Source organism: Marmota flaviventris, chromosome 1, assembly GCF_047511675.1.
Source record: "Marmota flaviventris isolate mMarFla1 chromosome 1, mMarFla1.hap1, whole genome shotgun sequence".
NCBI classification, from domain to species: domain Eukaryota; kingdom Metazoa; phylum Chordata; class Mammalia; order Rodentia; family Sciuridae; genus Marmota; species Marmota flaviventris.
This window is the reverse complement of record NC_092498.1, coordinates 190,425,848-190,447,839: the sequence shown is the minus strand read 5'-3', so window position 1 is coordinate 190,447,839 and position 21,992 is coordinate 190,425,848. Positions and strand designations below refer to the sequence as shown.

The following is a 21,992-nucleotide window of genomic DNA, read 5'->3' as shown; positions in this document are numbered from 1 at the left end:
TTTTGGATAAGAGACACCCAACCTATACTATGCCATATTATATAAGGGACTTGACCATCTACAGATTTGGGTATGGGAGAAGTCTTGAAACCAAGCCCAATGGATGCTGAGACACAACTGTATGCTAAATGTAAATGGACAGCTTAATTTATTGTCAAATGAGAAACCAAGTTATTCCCGCACCTTTTAAAACAACAAACATAACCAGAAATCCAGAAATTTTCCATGTCCTCCTTCTCCATATTGAATTTTTTGAGTTTTAGTTCTGTTCTGTAGCTACACAGTCTCAAATAATATAATTTACTTTTGCCTTTTTGATCTTTATATAATTGGAATGTACTTGGTGCATTTTCTCTTTTTTCTTTGGTACCAGCGATTGAACCCAGGGGTGTTTAACCACTGAGCCACATTCCCAGCCCTTTTTAAAATATATTTTATTCAGAGATGACCTTGCTAAGTTGCTTAGGGCCTCACTAAGTTGCTGAGGCTGGCTTTGACCTTGTGATCTTCCTGCCTCAGCCTCCCCAGCAGCTGGGATTACAGGTGTGCACCTTCAGGCCCAGCTACAGCATACATTTTTTTTGTGTGTGTATGTGTGTGTGTTTGGGTTTTTGTTGTTACTGTTGCTCTGATTTATTCTGTCTCTAAGATTCATGCATGGTGTGGCACAAGCTGATGATTATATTTATTCTTTTATACTATCCCACAATTGAACAATGTTCTATTTGACTATTTGTGGGCATTTGGGTTATTCCAATCTCTGGTTTTACAAAACTTTGCTGTGAGCATTTTTGTGGACATATCTTTATTGTTTGCTGTATCTCCGAGGTTTCTTCTGGGACAATTTTTCTTTCTAAAGACCATATGTAGGAATTTCTTCCGGATTGCCTGATAGATGTTGCCTCATTGGAAATGTCCTTATTTCATTTTTCTCTGGATGGAATTCTGTCAGTGGTTTTCTTTCAGTACATTGATGATACATTTCCCTACACATGCTTTTGATTTTTATACTTTTTGCTTTAGCATTTTGATATTATGTTAAAATGTAAGCTGTCATTTATTTGATGTTAAAAATGAACTTTTTTTTCCTGTTGGTTTCTTTTAACATTTTTAAGTTTCTTTGTTGTTCACCATGGTGTTCTAAATGTGGATTTTGTTTTGGCTTCACTGGACTTGTTAACTTTGGGGATTGATGTGTTTTATTGGTTTGAGAAATGATCTGTTTAATTACTGCCTCTGCTTCCTTCTCTCTCTCTTTTTCTCGGGCAGTCCAGTTAAATGAATGTAGACTGTCTCATTTTTTCCCCTCTTAGTCTTTGTTTTGTATGCTCCATAATTGTATCTTTCCATGCTTCATTGTGGGCAATTTCTTCTGACCTGTCCTGGATTCTTCTAATTCTCTCCTCGGGGTTATTAAATCTGCTGTTAAAGCCACCCCTCGTGATCTTATTTTGTTATCATCTTGCGAGTTTTCTAATTTTTAATTGATTCTTTTCCACCTACATAATGTCTCTAGCTTCTTGTTGACATTTTAAGGATAAGTGATTGTCTTCCTGAACACCATGAACTATATAAATTGACAGCCCACCTTGGTTGACTTCAAAACCTAGATTCTCTCTGGTAATATTCCTGTCATTTCTTTTTTGATTCCTGGCTACTGTATTGTCAAGAGCAACACCTTATGCTTTTTGATGGTTACTGAATATTTGTATTTGAAATTTTACTTCTGGCAATAACTTGAGACCTGGGGTGAAATCAATTTTTTTCTCTTTGGAGGATTTTACATTAATTCTTCTGGGCATTTGGGTAACTTAGAAGTCCAAGACCAAACCTTAAAGACTTTCTAGACCTTCAGGATATGACCTGTATCTCCACTTTAGGGTGGAGATCTTTGGGTCCCAAACAAAAAACATAGCTCTTCTCGCCTCAATGACACTGAACTCCTTAAACTGTTCTCTGAGCCCCTGGGATATCTATTATTGAGAAGTGATAGAGAACATCATGTCTCCAGACTTGGTGGCCACAGGACCCTCATCCATGTTCCCTCCCTTCTCATCTTTCTGCTTCTTGTCTTTGGTGTCCTCCCAGAGTCTGAAAATGTCATGGGACAGAAATGTCTCAAGAATCCCCCTTTGAGTTCCTTTCTTGTTCCTTATAGTAGTTCATCTCTGTCTTGGGTAGTGCTATACATTTTATTAGAGGCAATTTCAATGTTTTGTCTCAGCATTTTGTTTGTGTTTAGTGAGAGGGTTCCTGATTTCCTCTAGTCATTTTTTGCTAGAATTGATGTGTGCCAAGCTTTGAATTTTTAATACACAGCTGCTGTTTAGTACTGACAATGGGGATAAATAACCATTAATTTATTCCTCTTTCCATCTACCCTGCAAATATATAAAGCTTGCTATGTGTTTAAACGAGGCATGATCCCTACCCTCAATGAACTCAAAAGCTAATAGGGACAGTCAATTCTAAGTGAACAATTAAAATATAATGCATTTTAGTATATAGGTAAAAAAGAAGTTGTTTGGGGTATATAGTTCAAATAAGTGCACATTGCTGAGGGAGCTAGTCAAGAAAATTTCAGTGCAGTAGAGACGAATTTTTAAAATCACTTATTGGTATTTTCTTCCCATATCTAAAAAGCATTAATATAATTGCCACAGCAAACAGAATCAAACATAAAGAAGATCATAAAAATTACTTGTAACCATTAGCCAATGTGAAAGCATTAAAAATTATCTTGACTGAGGCATATTATTGTATTAATATGTCTATATCATTGCTGACAGAAACAGATTATTTGGCTTCTATAACCAGCATCTTACTTTCTGTGCCCTGTCCTTTGCTGCCTTATGATCTGAGAAACATAAGGCTACTGGAGCTTGTAAAGTCCCAATGACATCATTCCTTTAATGATGGCCATACTTATTATGGAAGCAGCTAAATCAATATCTTGAGTCCAGCTCTGCAGGGTCCTCCTGTGAAAGTTCATATATATTTTTGGAAGCCCCTTTTCTATTGAAAAATCTACGATGTCTCTCCCCCTGTTTCCATTCCCATCACACACCCCTCACACCCATAACTGCTCAGATTATCAGGGACTTTGCTACAAAGACAAGAAGGTAACCCTGCTGATACTAATGTCTCCTTCAATTAGGAGACATTGGTATTTGGAAATCTCATCCAGCCATCTCTTCTTCTCATGGGATTTTGTCATCTCTCTCTTTTTTTTCTTTGACACATATTAACTTTCATCTATAGAGAAAAAATTTCAAAGTGAAACCAGACTTCCATAGATATAAATTATCCCATTAGTTGTACCAGATGAGGCCCAATGTTTCATAGCCCCTACCTGCCCACCTGAGGACATGAGAAACAGTCTACAGTGAAAACTCATTTGTGTAAACATTGGGAATTTTAGAATGAAAGAATAGAGGAATGTTAATTAAAGGTCAGAAGAAGATAGGGTAAGACAAGAATCTAACAAAATGTTCTATTGCTAGAGTGACCCATCCATAGGACCAAATGGCTCTGATTGCTTTACTGAGTCCATGTGGCTGCCATTTTTGTAGCTTCAGAACTTGTCTCATCTAGTAGGGCAAGACTTCATTCACTCTCTCTCTCTCTCTTTTTTTTTTTTAACATTGCTACAATTGTATTAACTCTTTCTTATATTTATTAATTCTAATAAGTTGTAAAGTAGACAATAGAAAGCTCTTTGAATCATTGTACACAAATGGAGCATTATTTTTTACTTCTCTGGTTATGCATGAAATAGAGTCACACCATTTGTGCAAGCATACACATACCTAAGGTAATGATGTCTGTTTCATTCCACCGTGTTTCCTTTACTCTCTCCCCTCCTCCCCTTTGCCCTATCTAAAGTTTCTCTGCTTATCCCATGACCCCCCATATGGATTAGCATCCAATTATCAGAGAAAACATTCAGCCCCTAGTTTTTTGAGATTGGTTTATTTTGCTTAGCATGATATTCTCCAACTCCATCTATTTACCTGTAAATACCATAATTAGGCCCCGACTTCCTTAACAAATCAAGAATCAATAAATGGGGGCTGAGGCTGTGGCTCAGTGATAGCGCACTTGCCTGGAATGTGTGAGGCACTGGGTTCGATCCTCAGTACCATATATAAGTAAATAAAAAAGTAAAGGTCCATTAACAACTAAAGAAAATTTTTTTAAAAAATCAATAAATGGGACGGATTCAAACTAAAAAATTTTTTCTCAGCAAAAATTACAATCAATGAGATGAAGAGAGAGCCTACATTTGGGGAGCAATTTTTTTGCCACACAGACATCCAATAGAGCATTATTCCCCAGAATTTATAAAGAACTCAAAAAACTTAACACCAAAAAACCAAACAACCCAATCAATAAATGAGCTAAGGAGCTGAACAGACACTTCTCAGAAGAGGAAATACAATCAATCAACAAATATATAAAAAATGTTCAACATCTCTAGAAATTAGAAAAATGCAAATCAAAACTAAGATTTCAACTCACTCCAGTCACAATGGCAGTTATCAAGAATACAATCAACAATAAGTGTTGGTGAGGTTGTGGGGAAAAGGCACACTCTTAACATTGCTGGTGGGACTGCAAAGTGGTGCAACCAATTTGGAAAGCAGTATGGAGATTCCTTAGAAAACATGCAATGGAGCCATCATTTGACTCAGCTATACAACTCCTTGGTCTATACCCTAAAGACTTAAAAACAGCATACTATAGTAATGCAACCACATCAATATATTATAGAAGCACAATTCACAATTGCTAAACTGTAGAAGCAACCTAGATGCCTTTAATAGATGAATAGATATAGAAACTGTATACATATACATTATGGAATAATTGAAGTATTCTCATCTGTTCTTCTGAATGGTTTGGGTGAATTTTTAAAGTTTAAAAACCTTCCACTGGAATTACTCTGTAGAGTTGTGTTTTAATCTACTAAATAACTTGAAAATATTTAACATCTTTATATTATTTTGGCCTTCTCACCTAGAAACGTAGTAATTGCTCTTCATTTATTCAGATCTATTTTATGTCACAGAAAAGTTCTTTTTAATTTTTTTTATGGAAAATTTGAAACATAAAGCAGAGATAAACTTTCATGAACCCATCACCTAACTTCAATAAGGATCAATTACAGCTGATGTGATCACATCTGTCCCTTCCCCATTCCCAGTATAATTGAAGAGGGGGGAAAAGCATCAACATTATACCATTTTACCTGGAAATATTTCAACTTTGCAGACTTTCATTGACTTTTCTCATAGGAGAACTTAATATGATTTGCTTGGGTTATTTATAAATGTTTATAATTGTTAATATTATGTGTAGCATCTTGTTTGTTTTTAACCTTCTAACTGTTAATGCTGGTATAAAGGAAACTTTTTAAAGTATTTACTTCTATTTAACTATTTGAGCTGATTTCTTATTAGTTCTCAGAGATATGAAATTCTATTTTGTTTTTGTAGCAAACCCAGGTCCTCACACTTGCTACACAAGCACTGAGCTACATTCCCAGCCCATTTTCTTGCATTTCTCAGAATATAATCATATCAGTCTAAATTGTAATTTTGGTTCCTTTCTAACATCTATGGTTCATATCAGTTACAATTATAATGCACTGTGACATTCCCAGAAATATGGTTAGTATAATAAATGGAAGGCGTTCTTATCTTCTTTGAGATTTTTTTGAGTTGCCTTAAGATACAAATTCTTTCTAAATACTCTTGAGAAATTACCTAAGAATTAGTATTGGATTTACCATATTCTTTTTTATTATCTAATACGGAAAACCTATCATTTTACTTCTTGAACAAAGTTAAATGTGTTAATAGATTTTCTTCATTACTGATTAACCTCATTTTGTTGCAGTAAATTGTTATTTTACTGTATGAATGTATTTATATTTTTAGAATTTTGCCTCTACACAAGATTGATCTATTCTTTGTGTGTGTATCTTATCTTGATTCAATTGTATTTGAGGGCTGGTTTTAAAACACTCCCTTTGCTTTAAAATAATTATTACAGCATAGGGATCATCAGTTTTAGAAATGCTGGAGAAAATTAATAATGAAGCTCTTTTTCAGTAATCTTAGGAGAGATGATTCTTTTTGTGCTCATTGTTCACAATTTTATTGAACAATTAAGAATTTCTTGCTCTACCTGAGTCAATTTCAATAACATATTGTCTCAAATACATAATATGCTTTATTAAAACTTTCAAACATGTTAGCATAAAGTATCATTTTCTTATTCTTATAATATTCTTATCTTATATCCCTGCCTTTAATCTTAATACTTAGAATATTTTAAAAATGTCTACCTGATCTGATTTGCTTATCTTATCACCTTCTCTCTGTGAGGAATCAGTTCTTGCACCTATTTTTCAATTCGTATCCTTAATAAGTTTACCCAATTATGATTCATTTTTTCTTCTTTCTTTATGTTTTGTTTTACGAGAATGTTAATTTACAGGTGAGGGCATTTTTGCCTCCGCTTCTTAAGTTTTGTTTTCGGGTGTCCTTATTTAAAGTATTTTCCAGTTAATCTATAATAAAAGTGGTGATTACTCTTTGAGCAAAGAGTGATTTAATCTTCCAAGTACTTCAAGAGATGCCATGACAACTGGTTGCAGTTGTGCACACCTGCTATCCCAGCTACTTGGGAGGCTGAGGCAGGAGAATTACAAGTCCAAGGCCAGCCTCAGCAACATAGCAAGGTCCTAAGCAACTTAGCAAGACCCTGTCTCAAAATAAAAAATAAAAAAGGCTGGAGATGTGGCTCAGTGGTTAAGCACCCCAGGGTTAGATCCTGAGTGTGTGTGTGTATATATATATATATATAATATAATATATAAATATATTATATATTAAAATATATGTGATTTATATACAATATATGTGTGAAAATTATATATATTTTCATATATTATATATTGTTTATATATTTATATATAAATAAAATATATATAAATATATCTATGAAATATACATGAAATTCTGGCATGTTTCACTATAATCGGATGATTATCAGGATGAAATTGGAGATGGAGTGACAAATCTTTACCTTTTCATCTCCAAAGTTACCCTTGTTATCCAGAAACCAGTTTTTTGTTCACACCCTTTTTCCCAAGCAGATAAACAGTTCTCAGAATTGAGGGGAGAAGAGAACAGGAAGAGGAGGCAAGTGTTAACTATGAATGTGCAAACACAGGGCACCTAGGAAGAACAGAGCCTCCTTGTAAGTGTTAAGACACATAGGCTCTTTTCTCTTCGGCTCAAATTCTAGATGAAGTTCAGAGAGATGGGAGGCCCCGCCCTCCATCCCCCATGTCAATATGGGAAAGTGGAAACTAGAGATGCCAGGGAGTGCATCTAGGCATGAGGGAGAGCCCCAGTTTTCCCACTGGCTTCAGGGTGGCTAGTAGGGGATCAACCAAAAGTGACAGTTACAAAGGAACCCGGAGAGAGACTGGAAGCAAGGAATGTGACTCCTTGGGAACTGACAGTCAGAGGCCCTGGCAGGACTTTAGATGTGGGCAAGAAGAAGGAAAGACCTTGTTAGGAGGAGCTGGGAACAGAGCTGGTGGTCAGCAGAAGACAGCAGTGACCAGGCTGGAGAAGCAGGTTTCACTCCCCAATGTAGGGTTGACAGATGCAGTAAATAAAAATATAGGACACAGTTAAATTTTAATTTAAGGTAAATGACATATGATATTTTAGTATAAGTATATTCCAGATATTGCATGGGGCATAGTTGTGCTAATGTTTTGTGAAATTTATGTGAAAATCAAGTAAAAGAGCAGATTTTATAAATTAACTGGGAACCCTTCTCAGAGGCATTTGTGAAATCCACAGTAATGTTCAATGGAGAGCAAGCAGAGGAAGAAAAGGCTTTCAGGGGGAAAATCTTAATCATGTTTTACACCTACATAGTGTGAGAAATCATTCACTTTGAGTATTTTAGAAGTGACCAAACTAAATATACATTAGAAATAATGGTGTTTCCAAAATTGGAAATGTTTCAATGAAAAGAAAAAGAAAATGTCATATCCAAAGTGATATAATTTTGAAATTTGCAACAATTATATTTGCTTTTAATATCTTGTGACAGGTAAAATGTGGCACCTCCAAGTGCCCAAGAGACTAGTGCTGCTAAATTAGAACCTCTCAGTATTGGTTCCTGATTCTTAGCCTCCCTGTGAGGTAGCTCTGATCTGATTGACAGTGGCAAGGGCTGGGTGAGAAAGGAAGAAAGGGGTCTTGGTGAACCTGGCATAGAACGGAACTTGTGTCTGTTGCAAACATCTTTCATCTCTTGCATGAACACTTAAAGATGGATTGCCCGGTTTTAAAGGCGGTCCAGAAGCTGAAAGGAAAAGGGAAGGTAGATCTCATCTGCCCCATTTCTAACTTCACAGCAGTTATCAGAAAGTTCACAGCTTTTTCAGAAGGGTACTTTCTTCCCAGGACATATCATTATACCCTTGTCACGGAGTAGTGCATGTCACTATCATGTGACCTTTGGATCTTATATTGGCATGATTCTTCTGTTTTATTATCGGTTTTAGCACCGTAGTACAGATTAAATCCTCCGCGTTCCGTTGCAGAAATACAAATGCATTCATTTAGAGTACTGTCAGAATCTTTGTATCATTTCAGTATCCAACTTGCCAGAGGTGTAGTGAAAGGCTGTTTTCAGAGCTAGTGAGAACTAAGAATTTATACATAATAAGGAAAAGATTGTTTTCTCCCTGTGAGGTAGCAACATCAAGGGTGAGCGGTTTAGCTGCTCCAATAGGTTTTATTTCCCAATTACAAAAGCCACAGGGCCCCCTTCACTTTGAAGGTTCAATTGAAATCCAAGAGGAAACCTCCAGGGGAGCGGGATTTTTCAAATGTCTCTCCTTCATTTAAAAAAATCTTGATGGAGGAAATGACTCATCCATGATTCGTGGTGAGGTTCATTTCATGGAGCCAGAGTCTTAAGTATATTCTAGAGTGTGATGTTGGCTGAACAGCGTAACGATGGATTAATGTGAACCCATGTGGTTTAACTTTTCCTATATAGTATTTTTTTCCCCTTCAATGCCTTTATTACTTCAGGCATTCTTGAGAAAAGTTGTCACTTGTATTCAAGACATTTATCATCATTATCTGGAACCAAAATTGTTGGACATCAGTGTCAGGCTAGGAGAGGTTACAGGGAAGATGTCACTGTATTAGTTTTGAGGACTGTGTGAGGCAGGGGAGAAGGCAGATGTCTGTGGCTCACTGAAGGTCAGCATGGATCTGGGACACTGCATAATCCATTAGTTGAGGGTGACTTCCTAGAGAACACACTGAGCGTGACCGGCTTGGGAACTGTTTGTGCTTGGACAGAGGGCAGGGGTAGAAGCATAGTAGACTTGATGTTATGAAATAGTTATTACTCAATTTCTGACAAGTGCTAAAGCATCAGAAATTAAGAATGTGAGGTCCCTGGGACAGGAGGTAATGTGCAGACAAGGCCACAGGCCAAGTGTCTGCAACTGGGGAGCATTTTGCTGGTGTACTGGGAGATGGGGCTGAGAGACAATCTCTGCAGGGCATCCTGTCCAGTGCTTGCATTTTCCTATAGGCAGGCTGTGACCTCTCTGCGGAAAACCAGGCATTCTCTTCCTCGCCTATGTGATTCCCACAATTTTTTCTCACAAAACTCAAGTAAGGAATGGCACTGGGATTTAAACCAATCAGGCTCACATTTCCTATATCAAGATGGCAGGTAATGAATCAACTTCACTTCTTGCCATAAACTATGAGTTTTTATTTGTTTTGTTGTTGTGTGTGTGTGTGTTTTGTGGTGCTGGGGATTGACCCCAGGACTTTGTGCATGCAAAGCAAGCACTCTACCAACTGAGCTGTGTCTCCAGCCCCATAAACCATGAGTTTTAAAGCTACAATAATGTACAGAAATAGAAACTGTTGTTTTAGAAAGGTAAAGCCTATTTAATCTCCTTTAGAACCAATAGAAAGTCAAATAGTATTAGTGATGATTTTGCTAATTCTAATTCGTTTCCACATACCCAGCCCGCCTGGTAAAGCTGACCTATAAATCTCCTCACTTGATTTAGTCTTCAGACCCTTGCCTGTAGGTTTTTCTTATTATATTTTTTCTCTACCAGCCCAGGATGTACAGAAACTCTGTAGGCAGAGTCACTCTCCCCCAGGATTTGCAGTGTGGTTGTTCTAAATACATCCGGTTCTCTTGTCCCCAATGGGATACTCTCAGTTTGTCAGACAAGTGTGTTCTCCTTTGATTTGCTAGTTATAATTCTCATACCTAGAGACTGACTGGGCCAGAGGCTCCTAGAAATCATCTCCTCCCCCTGTATCTAACTCACCAGAGAGCCCTTCTGTCTGCCTGCCTGCCTTCCTTCCGTCTCTGCTTCTTTTTTTTTTTTTAACCAGAGTAACTCCTACTTGCTGTTTGCATATAAAGAGCTTTCAGGTTGAGATTCATAGCCCTTCCTGCCACATTATTTCCATTACAAATGGCAGAATACAACCTTAGAATAAAAACAGAAAATGAATCCAGATTTAACCAGTTTCATCACAGAACATTTTTTTTTTCTTTTTTAGGGCACTGATAGATCAATGGAAATTAGAAATGATAAGCCAGTGTGGGTTCAGATCATCAAATGCCATCCTCTGTGAAAATTGTATGAAATGTCTTCCAAACCAAAAAGGAAAATAAACCATTTTTTCTTGTTCTATCCAAATTGAGGAGTAAGCCACATGTGAATGTGTAGATTTTTCTGTCTGAAGCATGTCCATGGTATGATGGAAAAATTGCTCCTCATTGTAGCACATTCCTGTGTTTTATCATAAATCTTTGAAAAAGAAATGCTCTTGTCCACTACACCTTTGATTCTGTCCAAAGGATTGAACAAGTGCTTACTGATTCATTTTAAACTCTTGTTCAAGGCTAGTTTAAATAGAATTTTTCATGGTTATACTAATATCAGCAATTTTCAACAATTCTTCAATGGGAATTTTACAAAGAAGAGCAAGGAACTTAGCATTTCAGAAATTCCTTTCCCACGTTGCATTTTTCTCTTCAATATAATCTATCTCCTACCTCTCTTCCAAACCTCAGAGGGCAGATCTCTTTAGGGTACTCAAACTCCAGGATATGTAGACCAGAGTCCTTGTGTAAGGGTCCGGCGAAGCGTCGGAGAAAGAGACACACCAAGTGATCACTCATGCAATTGGCAGGAAGGTATTTTATTGAACCAGCATGCTGGGGCTCCGTGCCCACTCAAGAAGGGAAAGCAGCCCAGAGCCCCGAGCAGGGGCTGAGCACTGCTTAAGTACACTTTTTTGGGGAGGGCGGGGATTTTACATATATCACAGTCTCCTTTAACAAATCATCATACACCGCGGGAAAATCAAGCAACAACTCCTAAACATGATTAGTTCATTCATTGGCGGGAACAGGTCAGGCGGGAGTGATAGGTCAGTTCTAAACGGGGTACACATTCAAACTGATTGGTTTAGGCCCTGCAAGGCCTACGTGCGAGATCACACAGAGCCCTGAATTATTAAACAACCAAGCAGTCAGGGGGAATATTTACTGGGCGGTTCCAAGCATTGTCTTAACAGCTACAGGGATTTCAGGTTTTGCAGGTAGCATAGATACCTAACAATACCTAATCCTTTACATTTTAACTCAGACCTTGCAGCTTAGAAACTTCACAATACCCGGTCTTTTACCCTTTAATTTTTACGCTTTAACTTCAATTTCTTTTACCCTTACACTTGCTGTTGAATGTGTAAAATTCCTTTTGAGAAGAAACCATGCCCTGGTTAACAGCATCAGAAGAAGCTGGAGACATAGATTGATTTCATTAAATATTGCGCTCTTGGCATGAGACTGCTTTTCTAGATCCATCCAAAGCGGCATCCTTGCCCCCTGGCAGTTTTGTCCAATTTGAAAGAGAGCATTTCATTCATTCCTGTCCACCTATTTTAGAGAGGTGCAATTAATCTATCTAGACTGAAGAATTATGCCTTGTGTTAATGAATTTTTGTTCCCAGGCATTCACTTAAACACTGTGCCACAAATAATCAAAATACCCTCAGGAGGTGGGCTGTGGTGCAATATCATTATCCTCAATTACAGATGCACGAAAATGTGATATGATGAAGCAAAGGGAGGTGGTTGACAGTCACACAGTAAATATCCAGGGTTTAAAAGCAGCAAACAAATAACTACGGGATGCTTTTGCTATATGTGGATAATTGGGATTTTACCAGGTGTGCCAAAAGTTGGCAAATAATCCTTTTCCTTTTCTTTCTTTTCCTTTCCAATGCACCTCTTTGTACAGGTGTTACAGGTGTTTTTTTCATCATACTTTCTTTGAACTTTGACTTCATCTTTTCTTCAAGCTTCTCTCCTTCCTCCCTCAACTCTCTTTGCTCCTCATCTTCTTCCTCTGCCTCTTTCTTCTTCTCTTTCCTTCCCTTCTTCTTTTCTCTCCTAATCCTACCCTATTGTAAGCTGCCTTAAGTCCCTTTTGCAAGCAATTAGGGTGTAAATAAATGTAGATCAGGTATAATCACAGAAAGTCAGAGTTGGGTGTCATGCGCCAAAGAAGCAAAGACCACAACTCTTCTTCTCCCAGGGGTTAAGTGAGCAACATTTGCTCATATCTCTGATGATGTGATTAGCTTCTGAAACAAATGCTTTTCTCCATGTGACAAAAATGTAGTAAATCAAAAAGTTGAATGGATTAGTGTTCTTGATTTGCACATTACATCCATCCCATGATCCATAGACATATGTTCATAGTTTGGAGCTTCCTTCCCCCTAAGACTCGAGCATGATCATATTCTCTTTATTTTTGGGTTCATCGAAGGAAGCCATTCCTCACTTACACACAAATAAGGTGAGGATAATGGGCACTAATTGCACCAAAAGAAATCCCATAATCACCCTAATTTTATGTTCTCATAAAAACTCAGTACTTCAGATGTCACTAGCTCTAGTATGAATGTAATATAATGCAGGCTGAACATTATAGATCAGAATTTTTTAGGAGGAGGTCAAGACCCTTCAGAGCAGTAGTTCTTCGTGTTGACTCCACAGGAGCATCACCTGGGGAGCTTCAAAAATTAACATTGCCTTTATCCCACACTGGAAATTCATATATTTTTTAGTCTTAAATAAGAACCATCAGTATTAAAAAAAAATGAAAACTTTTCAGATGATTCTAATGTTATCTGGGCTAAGACCCATCACATTAATTAGTTTTGAGTTATAGTGTCCATTGCAACTCACACCAGCTTTTGGTTCTTCCCTTTTAATGAATAGAACAAATTAGAGTGGAATAGAAAATGCCCCTGTGCATTCTATGTGCCAAGGAGGCAAACGGGCCCACCAACTTTTGTTTCTGTTCATGTACATTAGTATGGATACTGCATCACTATTTAAAAAAAAAAAAAAACCACTTATGTGGGCTGTAGTCAAAGTTTGGAAAACACTTTTAGATTATCTTTAATAGAGAAGGTGTGCTGATTGTTACCTAGGGAAAATCAAAACCTGTCTGTCCTAAGAGAGAAGCCCAATCATGCTATTTTTAACTGCTTGCAGGGTGAGCAGAGGCATTGCCAGATGATCTCTGCACTCTCAGATGCTTCTTGCCTATTTATAGAAGCACTTAACATTTTCTAAGAAACTGTGTCCAACTTTCCTCACTCCTGTAGGCAGTGTCATGGTTTAAAAATTATTAAGTTGCATTTCTTAAAAATATCTTTTAGTTCAGTCCCTTCATTTTTCAAATCAGTTCATCCTCACCCTTAGTTAGGGGAATTTAAGGAAGATTTACACTTCAGGAGAAAAATAAAAGATCTCAGCTCATGCACTAAAGTAGTCTCAGTTTTCTGAAAATCCCTATGTGGCCTATAGGCTTAGAACTTAACACTACTTTCTCAAATCTTCCAGGAGGCTTTCTGAAAGGAGAAAGGGGCTTTGGTATGAACCCCAGATGTTTTGATATTTCAGGGTAGTCAATGATTTTTACAGATAAAGCAAAGTGTTTCAGTTCCTTTGATCTCTTAGAGGTCCATATACTGATAACTGCATAAGTCCTGTGGTTTCCAAGCAGCTATGCCCCTGGGACATGCTGTGTCTACTTCCAATCCCCCCAACCCCCACCCACCTTTGCTTTCATTCCTCTGTATGCCTGAAGACTGCTGTCTCCTCCAGTCATTTTGCTGAGACTGGGAGGAAAGAGATCTAGGGCAACAAGTACAGAAGGCAAGTGAGCTGCCAGAGGATTGGACTCTCTCAGCTAAGGGAGGCCCAGAAGTGAACCAAGGAGTCCTTTCCAATGCACCCAGTGATCCTTCCTACCCCTCCTGCCTTGAGTTGGACACAGAGGTGTAGGACCTGTTTGATAACCTAAAGCAGTACACACAGTGGGAAAGTGATACTTTTCAAAAGCACATCCAGTGCATTTAAGGAGAAGCTGAATTCAGTTATGCAAAGCAGTTTGAGAGATTTCAAAAGAATATGAACCTGAAGGCCAAAAGTAGAAGACAAATATCATATAAAACTTTTATTTCAGAGGATCCCAAAATGAAAGGGTTTTCTCAAAGAATGTCCCTTGGCTGTTGACTGTGATGTTGAAAGCATCATGTCCCTGAGCTGAAACAGGGGAGAAAGGCACATCTTGTTGGACACCTATCACATAGCACCCAGAAACCTTCTGGAAAAAACCTTATTTCAGGCAGACCAGGAGCCAGTTTTGCAGAAGTCTGACAGCACAGCGGTATTTTGAGAAAACGGAGGCTGACGTGAATTACAAAAGGAGATGTTGAAATGGCAGGATAGCAAGCTCACATATGTCACCACATGCAGGAGGGAACAGGGCAGACTGCTCACCAGTCTTTGAGAAATTCAAGCACAAGTCCCAGAAGTATCAGCAAATTTCCAAACCTCACATCATCCCCAAATGCCAGCAGTCGGGGAAGGAGGGCAGTGGGAATTGGAAAATGAGTCGGAGACATAAGCAGACATTGATTTGTGGGGAAATGAGTGACTGGAAAATGCTTAAAAGGGATGGGGAAGAGATCAATCAATTGATCAAAAAATGATCATCAGAAGCCTGTATGTCAGGATATGAATCTCCTACACACATTCAAGTAGCCAATGAAGCACAATATGTCTGAGATTAGCCTTTCAGGGTGCAGAGGGGAAGGCAAACAAGAACTCAGATTTGGTAGCAAGTTTAAAAAAAAAGACTGGATATCAAAATAATAGCATTTTCCCCCTCCAAGCTGAATGCAATACTAGGCGTTTTAATTTTTATTCTAACAGAGAATGAAAAAACAACAACAAAAAGAAATGAATTAAATAAGTCCAACAAGACTGATCAATGAAATGCCACAAGAAAAATGAAAGCACTCTATCCAAAGAATTCAGAAATGAAAAAATACTTGGATACTTGCTTTGTAACACAGGTAAACATAAAGAGTCAAATGTAGAAATACTATGAGCAGCTGAGCCCAGTGGTGCACACCTATAATCACAGCAGCTGGGGAGGCTGAGGCAGGAGGATTACAAGTTCAAAGCCAGCCTGGGCAACTTAATGAGGACCTAAGCAACTTAGCAAGACCCTGTCTTTAAATAAAATATTTTTAAAATGGGCTGGGGATGTGGCTCAGCTGAGTGTCCCTGGATTCAATTTCTGGTAGAAGAAGAAGAAGAGGAGGAGGAGGAGGAGGAGGAGGAGGAGGAGGAGGAGAAGGAGGAGAAAAATATCATGAGCAGAGGGCAGATGAGGCCTGGTTGATTAAAGATGAAGGCAGATTCCCAATAGTAAATGAACAGTTGAGTATTGGAAATTCCAACTCCACCATCAGTCAATAACTGTGCTTAAGATTAGGAAAGACAAGTAGGAGACACATAGAAGGACAAAGATAGGAGAGTGGAGGTGGATGAGTGCAGTGTCATGATGTTGCAAATGATTTTGTTGATCAGCTTTCATTTCCTCTATGGGCCTTTGATATATTGGTTTGTGCTACACACTTAGAGAATCAGAAAGAGGGAACATTTGTGATGCTGAAGGTGGAACAAAGGAAGATAGAAGTCGTGGGCACACATCTTTGGAGTAATGAAGACGGAGAGTTATATTTCCACTTTCCTCCTTCATTCATCAATTTCAATTTAGACACAAATGGCAAAAAAAAAAAAAATTCTAAAGGTTGTATGCTAATACAAGAGTCTCAGTGTGTTGGGGGAGAAATCAAATGGTCAGTGGGTTTCCATCCGCTTTAAAAACACTCAGGTAAACAGATGCCTTGGACTGAACTGTACTTCAGCATGTGAAATCTTGCCTTGGGTAATATCCCCCATTACTATTCATTCATTCTTGCTTTCTTTGTTTCTCTCCCCCTCCCTCTCTCTTCCTTTTATCTCTCTTGTCCTTTTCTCCCTCCTGCCCTGGTTCCCTCCCTCCTTTCCCTGGTCCATTGGCATTCGACACAATGTCTTTCTGTCTTCCATTTTAGCATGCTGAGACTTGGAAAGAGCCAAGGTCTCTAATAGAGTATTTAGAATCGGTCAGGCTCAGCTCCTTTGGAGGACAAAGATCTTGGTCAACCCTTTGTTTTGCTCTAAGATTTCTTGTAATGCCCTTAATCTGTTCTGTCATTTTAGTCTACTTTTATGACCCATAACAGGCAGAGAGGTACCACTAAAAGGGGAGGTGAACAGGGTTGTAATGCTCATTTCATAAACAGTGAGGAAATCTAGAGCTGATACCCTGCCCTACAGCTCTTCTGAGTAAGCCAAAGGAAGACTGAGTGACTGGGTCAGGATGAGAGAGGTCAGGATGCTCAAGAATATGCTACAGAGGAAATGGCGAATAGGATTTTGGCCAAAGACTGAGGGGGTCTTCCCAATGAATGTTAAATCATTAGATTTCACAAGATCTGTGGATGTAGTATAGAGCAAGCATCCTCATTTCCATTACGTTGATGAGAAAAATGAAGCCCAAGATGTTAAGTGACTTGATTTGAGCTCTGACACCAAATGACTAAATCAAAAGCAGAATCCACATCTGCTGATTCTCACTTTATTCTGCCAGATGAGTAATGAAGTTCAAGTTGTAATATCCGTATCAGCCCGTGAAGATTTTGTAACAAATCATTCTAATCATGGCAGTTAAGATTCTTGGTGCCTTGGAATCTTACTCTGCCTTTGCATCCGGGCTCTCAAGCTGTGCCCGGCTTCATTAATTAGCTCCAGTCATACTGAATTAATTCTGTCCTCTCCTACTCGGCTGTTCCTCACCTCTCAGCTCTCAGATGACACATTTCTTCTGAAAAGCCCTGTATAACATCTCCAAGGAAGTGGATGGTGACCCTTCTGTGGCTCTGGCTATTTCTCCTGTCCTAGCACTGTACTGTTATTGCCTGTTTTTCTGTCCCTTTCCCTTCTGAAACTTCTTAGGGATAATGACTTTCTTATATACCATGACATCACCAAGCTTGCATAGCTTTCTCCATCTATTAAAGCACTCAAAATATTTACTCAACAAATAAATAAAGCCAATATGAGTTGGCATAATAATTTTTAAAGTTCACTTTTATATTCTAGATTAGAGCCCAGCCTTTCTTCTATTGATGCCTAATTTGAGTTTGCACATTCAATTAACAAATATTAGCTTAGATGCTTAATACCTCCCTGGGGTTGTAAGCCCATGATCCTGGCATCATGATGCTTGCTATATAGCAGGAAACTAATACATAATTTGGGAATGAATTAATTACAACAAAGATTTTGACTTAAAGTAGCCCATGTGGTCAGGACACCTGGAGAAGGGTCTGCTGATTCCGATCTGGTCTGTGGAAATCAAATGTGGCTTAGCCAATCTTGTCAAAGAGAACCTGCAACCTACTGACTCAGTTGTGTGTTTCTAGTGATATCCTTCAACATCACCAGTGTCACAAGTATCTCACACGCATATTTGAGTGTCTACTGTTGATACAGCAGAGTGTAATGGGCTAAGAGTTCAGGCCCTGAACCTAAGCAGCTTTGGTTTGAAACCCAGCCCTACTTTCTTGTGGTCACATGACTTCAGGTAATTAAATGGACCTTGTTATGTAGCAAAACACATATAACAGTGTTGGCAATAATAATATTAGCTCATTGGTTTACTGTGAGATTTAAATGAGTTTGTGCATATACAGTGCTTGGCAGACAGTATGAGCTTAATAAATGTTAGCTCTGATCATTATGATTATTTTGTGCTAGGTGTTGTGCACATAGAGTGAAAATGAAAGTTGTGGCTTCTGTCCTCATGCAGCGTGAGTCTCACTGCCTGTCTCTCTTTATTGTACGATCCATTCTTTACCTTCCTCTCCTTTTCTGTGCAAAGAGGGCTGACTCCTACATGGCATATTTCCCAGGCTTCCTTGCCAATTGGCTTCCTGCTAGGTTTGGCTAGCAGAAGATTCAGGTAAGAGATTGAGGTGGGGAGGCCAAGAGTCTCTCTCTCTCTCTCTCTCTCTCTCTCTCTCTCTCTCTCTCTCTCTCTTCCTGGGTAATGTTAAAGAAAATCAGAGTTGGACAGTAAACGTGCTAAGAACAGAATTTGTTCAGGAATTATTCCAATTAGGAAAAAGAGACCTATTTATAGAAATTAACTCAATTCTTAACATAGCATAGACCAGTGAGGATTTATAGCCAAAGAGCAGGTGAGGGGTCAGTGGATGGAAAATTACTGAGAAAACACTAGCCATGAAAGGGAGATACAGATTAGCAGGGTTCTTGCTGAAGGCAAGCTAGGGTAACCAGACACTGAGGAGGAGGAATGAAGAGTTGGGTGAGATACCAAAGGTGATCAGATATCCAGGTTGTTGTTGGTGGTGGTGCTGGTGGGGGTGGGGGTGTTCTCTCTAAACCAACTCAGCAAGATCCTTGCTGGAACTTGGTAGCGCAGCCCCAATAAGGATGGATGCCAAGATGGGGACCCAGAGGGTCTAGAAGATCCTACTGAAGGTTTAGACAAGGAGTTGCTCTTCACCAGTAGAAGCTATTTCTTCTCTATTTTTCTTCTCTCTCTAAACAGCCCATGCTCAGGGCTCCCACTCAGAAGCCCTAATTCCTCTGCCTCCTGCTGGCTCTCTACTTGGGGAGTGACAGTACAGAAGACAATAGAACAAAAGGAAAAGGCAGATTCCTGATGATGGATATCGTTTAATTCCAATCCAACTGTGCCTGAAGATTATATATGACTATACCTCTAAATATATGAGGCAAGCCTATAAAAATTCCTTTCTTTTGCTAAAGCTTCTTTCATTTGCCACTATGCAAGTCCTAATGCAACGTCTGCTAATCCCTGAGAACAGTGTGAGTTAATATCACAATACAAAGCAATTGGTATTCTCACTGGGTATTTGTTGCCAGAATTCTTATAACTGGTATTTATTTTCCTGCTAGGATTAAAGCTATGAAGATGAGTAAGTTAAGCCCAGTCCTTCTTTTTGATAGCACAGTAATAAGTAATTATTTTTTTTCAAAAATATTAACTTTTTATATACTTAGTTCAAAATGTTGTTTTCTCTAGAGATCTGAGCCTCTTCTCTTAGTTAATGTGTTTCCTGAAACTAAAGGACCTCTCATCCATTTTAATACAAGGACATTGACTAAAATGCAAAGCAGAAACTTTAGGGGGAAGTTTTCATTTATTCTCGATAAAGTAAATCCCAAGCCTCTAGTTGTTCTTTATGAAACCTTCCTGAGGCAGGAGGATTTTTCTGTGCAGTGAAATTAACTGTGTCACTACTGCAGGACAATTGCTCGTTCTTCTATGTTTCCTTGGCTCTTTTCTTCCCTATCTGCCTCTGAGGATGCAGTTTGTCCTCTGATAATGGTTGGGACTTTCCTTCATCTCAGTCACTAATATAAGCCCCTGAAGCTTCCTGGAGACATGGTCAAAGTTCATTTCTGTGGGGATTTTTAAAAAGTCTTTCATGTTTGATAAAAGCAAATTTCGAATCATGGTGCAAGTATGAGTGTGTGTATTATGGTGTTGTGAATGTGTGTGCATGTTTTGTACTTAAAATAAATGCATTATACTATAACATTATACTATATAGCAGATAGTATGGAAACAATAACCAAATTTTTTGACCACTGAGGTAGGGAGGGACAGTGGTGGCAAAATAAAAGTGAACATTTAAGAGTAGGGGGCTTTTTTATACTTTAGTGTTTACATCTCAGCAATTTACTCTTCCCGTGTCCACCAAGAATATGGATCATAGCCAGCCTCACATCTAACTAGCATTCCTTTGATTATTATTTTATACTCGTTTATTGTGAATAGTGAGTGAGATTTTGGACTTCCCGATCATATTTGGTATATAATGGTTTACCACTATGTAAAATCATGCTTTTTGGTAATGGAACATACTTAGATGGAGATTAGTGTCCACACAAGACAATGCTTCTATTAAAAGGGCAGATTTGTCTTTTATTTGGAATTTGATGCCTTGAAATTTTCTTTTCACTCTCTCAAGTGCAAGCTGATCAGTCAAATGGAACATACTTAATACATTCTCTGATTAGAAAGGAGCTTTACTAGGATCTCTTTGTCTATGGAGGAGTCTCACTGTAGCTTCTGGTACAGACCTGGCAGTTTTACATTGTTAAAGTTTGGAAGATGCACTGAATGAGAAACACGAGTATCTCGACTTTTTCTGTTCAGACCCCTTGTAAAGCGTGGCTTTGGGGAGGGGCATCATGTCCTGGTGCATAATGAGGGCACGCTGTGTCCAGCAAAGCATTAAGCTCCATGAAAATGGAAATGGGTAAGAATGACTCCTATGCTCAAGAACTTGCTGGGACACACAAGGAAAATGTTGTGACTACTACTCATTAAATGGGAACAGCACAGCAGCCAGGCCAACAAATGCAGCTAAGTATGAGTCTGATGGAATGGACCAGAAGCTTGTCTTGTCAAGAAAAACTTGACAAGACCCGCTGAAAGGGTAGACCTAGATAAAGATGGAAGGCTATGTTTAGTGATGGTGATCTTCAGAATTTATAAATGTACTGATTGCATCTATTCTCTTGAATGTGTCAAATCTTATAATAAAAATAGAGACAAGCTCAAGCAAATGATGTGAGCAAAGGTACAGATGGCACAAAATTCCGTATTTAGGGACATTGAGAAGATTGACTACCCTGGAAGTGCAGAGGGTTCCAGTAAATGTGTTGCAGGCATGAAGGAGCTTAGGAGGGTGTGAGGGATATGGATGACAGGTCAGGAAATCTGGGGTTTTGTAGATGCCTGATGACACTGAGGGCAACATGGTTTAAACTCTAATAATTTGGGGTCAGGTGAAGTCCATAAAATGGTGATAAACAGGAAATTGTTACTGGCTTCTTAGTGAAAAGTAATCAATTAGTAAATGTGAATGGAGTTTGGTTGTAAAGAAGACCAATATGAAACAAAAACAAATGTGAAAGACCCTTGGGGACTTGCAGGTCATGTTGAGCTCTTCCAAAACTCCTTCCTTAGGTTTCCATCCCTGGGTTATTGTCATGTCTGGCCTTTCATTGTGGATATGAGTTGAAAAGAATAGGGTTTTAAAACCTAGCTTTTTGCTTATGCAATCGTATAACTTCATATACAATAGGTCAAATATTTTGTCCTCATTTTGGAACTTTGAGTGAGTTCCAGATGATTCATCTTGAGAAACTGGCCACCTTGATGTTCGCAGGGATGAAGGCATGGTCTCCTCACTTCTCCTGTTCATCAGTGAAACTGTGGAGCTGAACCTAGAATTGTCAACTCTGAGGGTTTTTTTTTTTAACTCAAAGAGTCAAAATTCTCAAAATCAGAGCATACCAAGAGTGTCCAGGGACTGGACATAAAGTGGGACTGGACATATTCTACTACTTTTGGTATC

General features: G+C 38.6%; 1 protein-coding gene across 1 annotated transcript in view; it reads left to right on the top strand.

The window, feature by feature from the left end:
• Gadl1 (glutamate decarboxylase like 1) overlaps positions 1 to 21,992 on the top strand; it is a 151,877-nt gene that overhangs the window by 53,015 nt on the left and 76,870 nt on the right. The gene's annotated exons all lie outside the window — the stretch shown is intronic.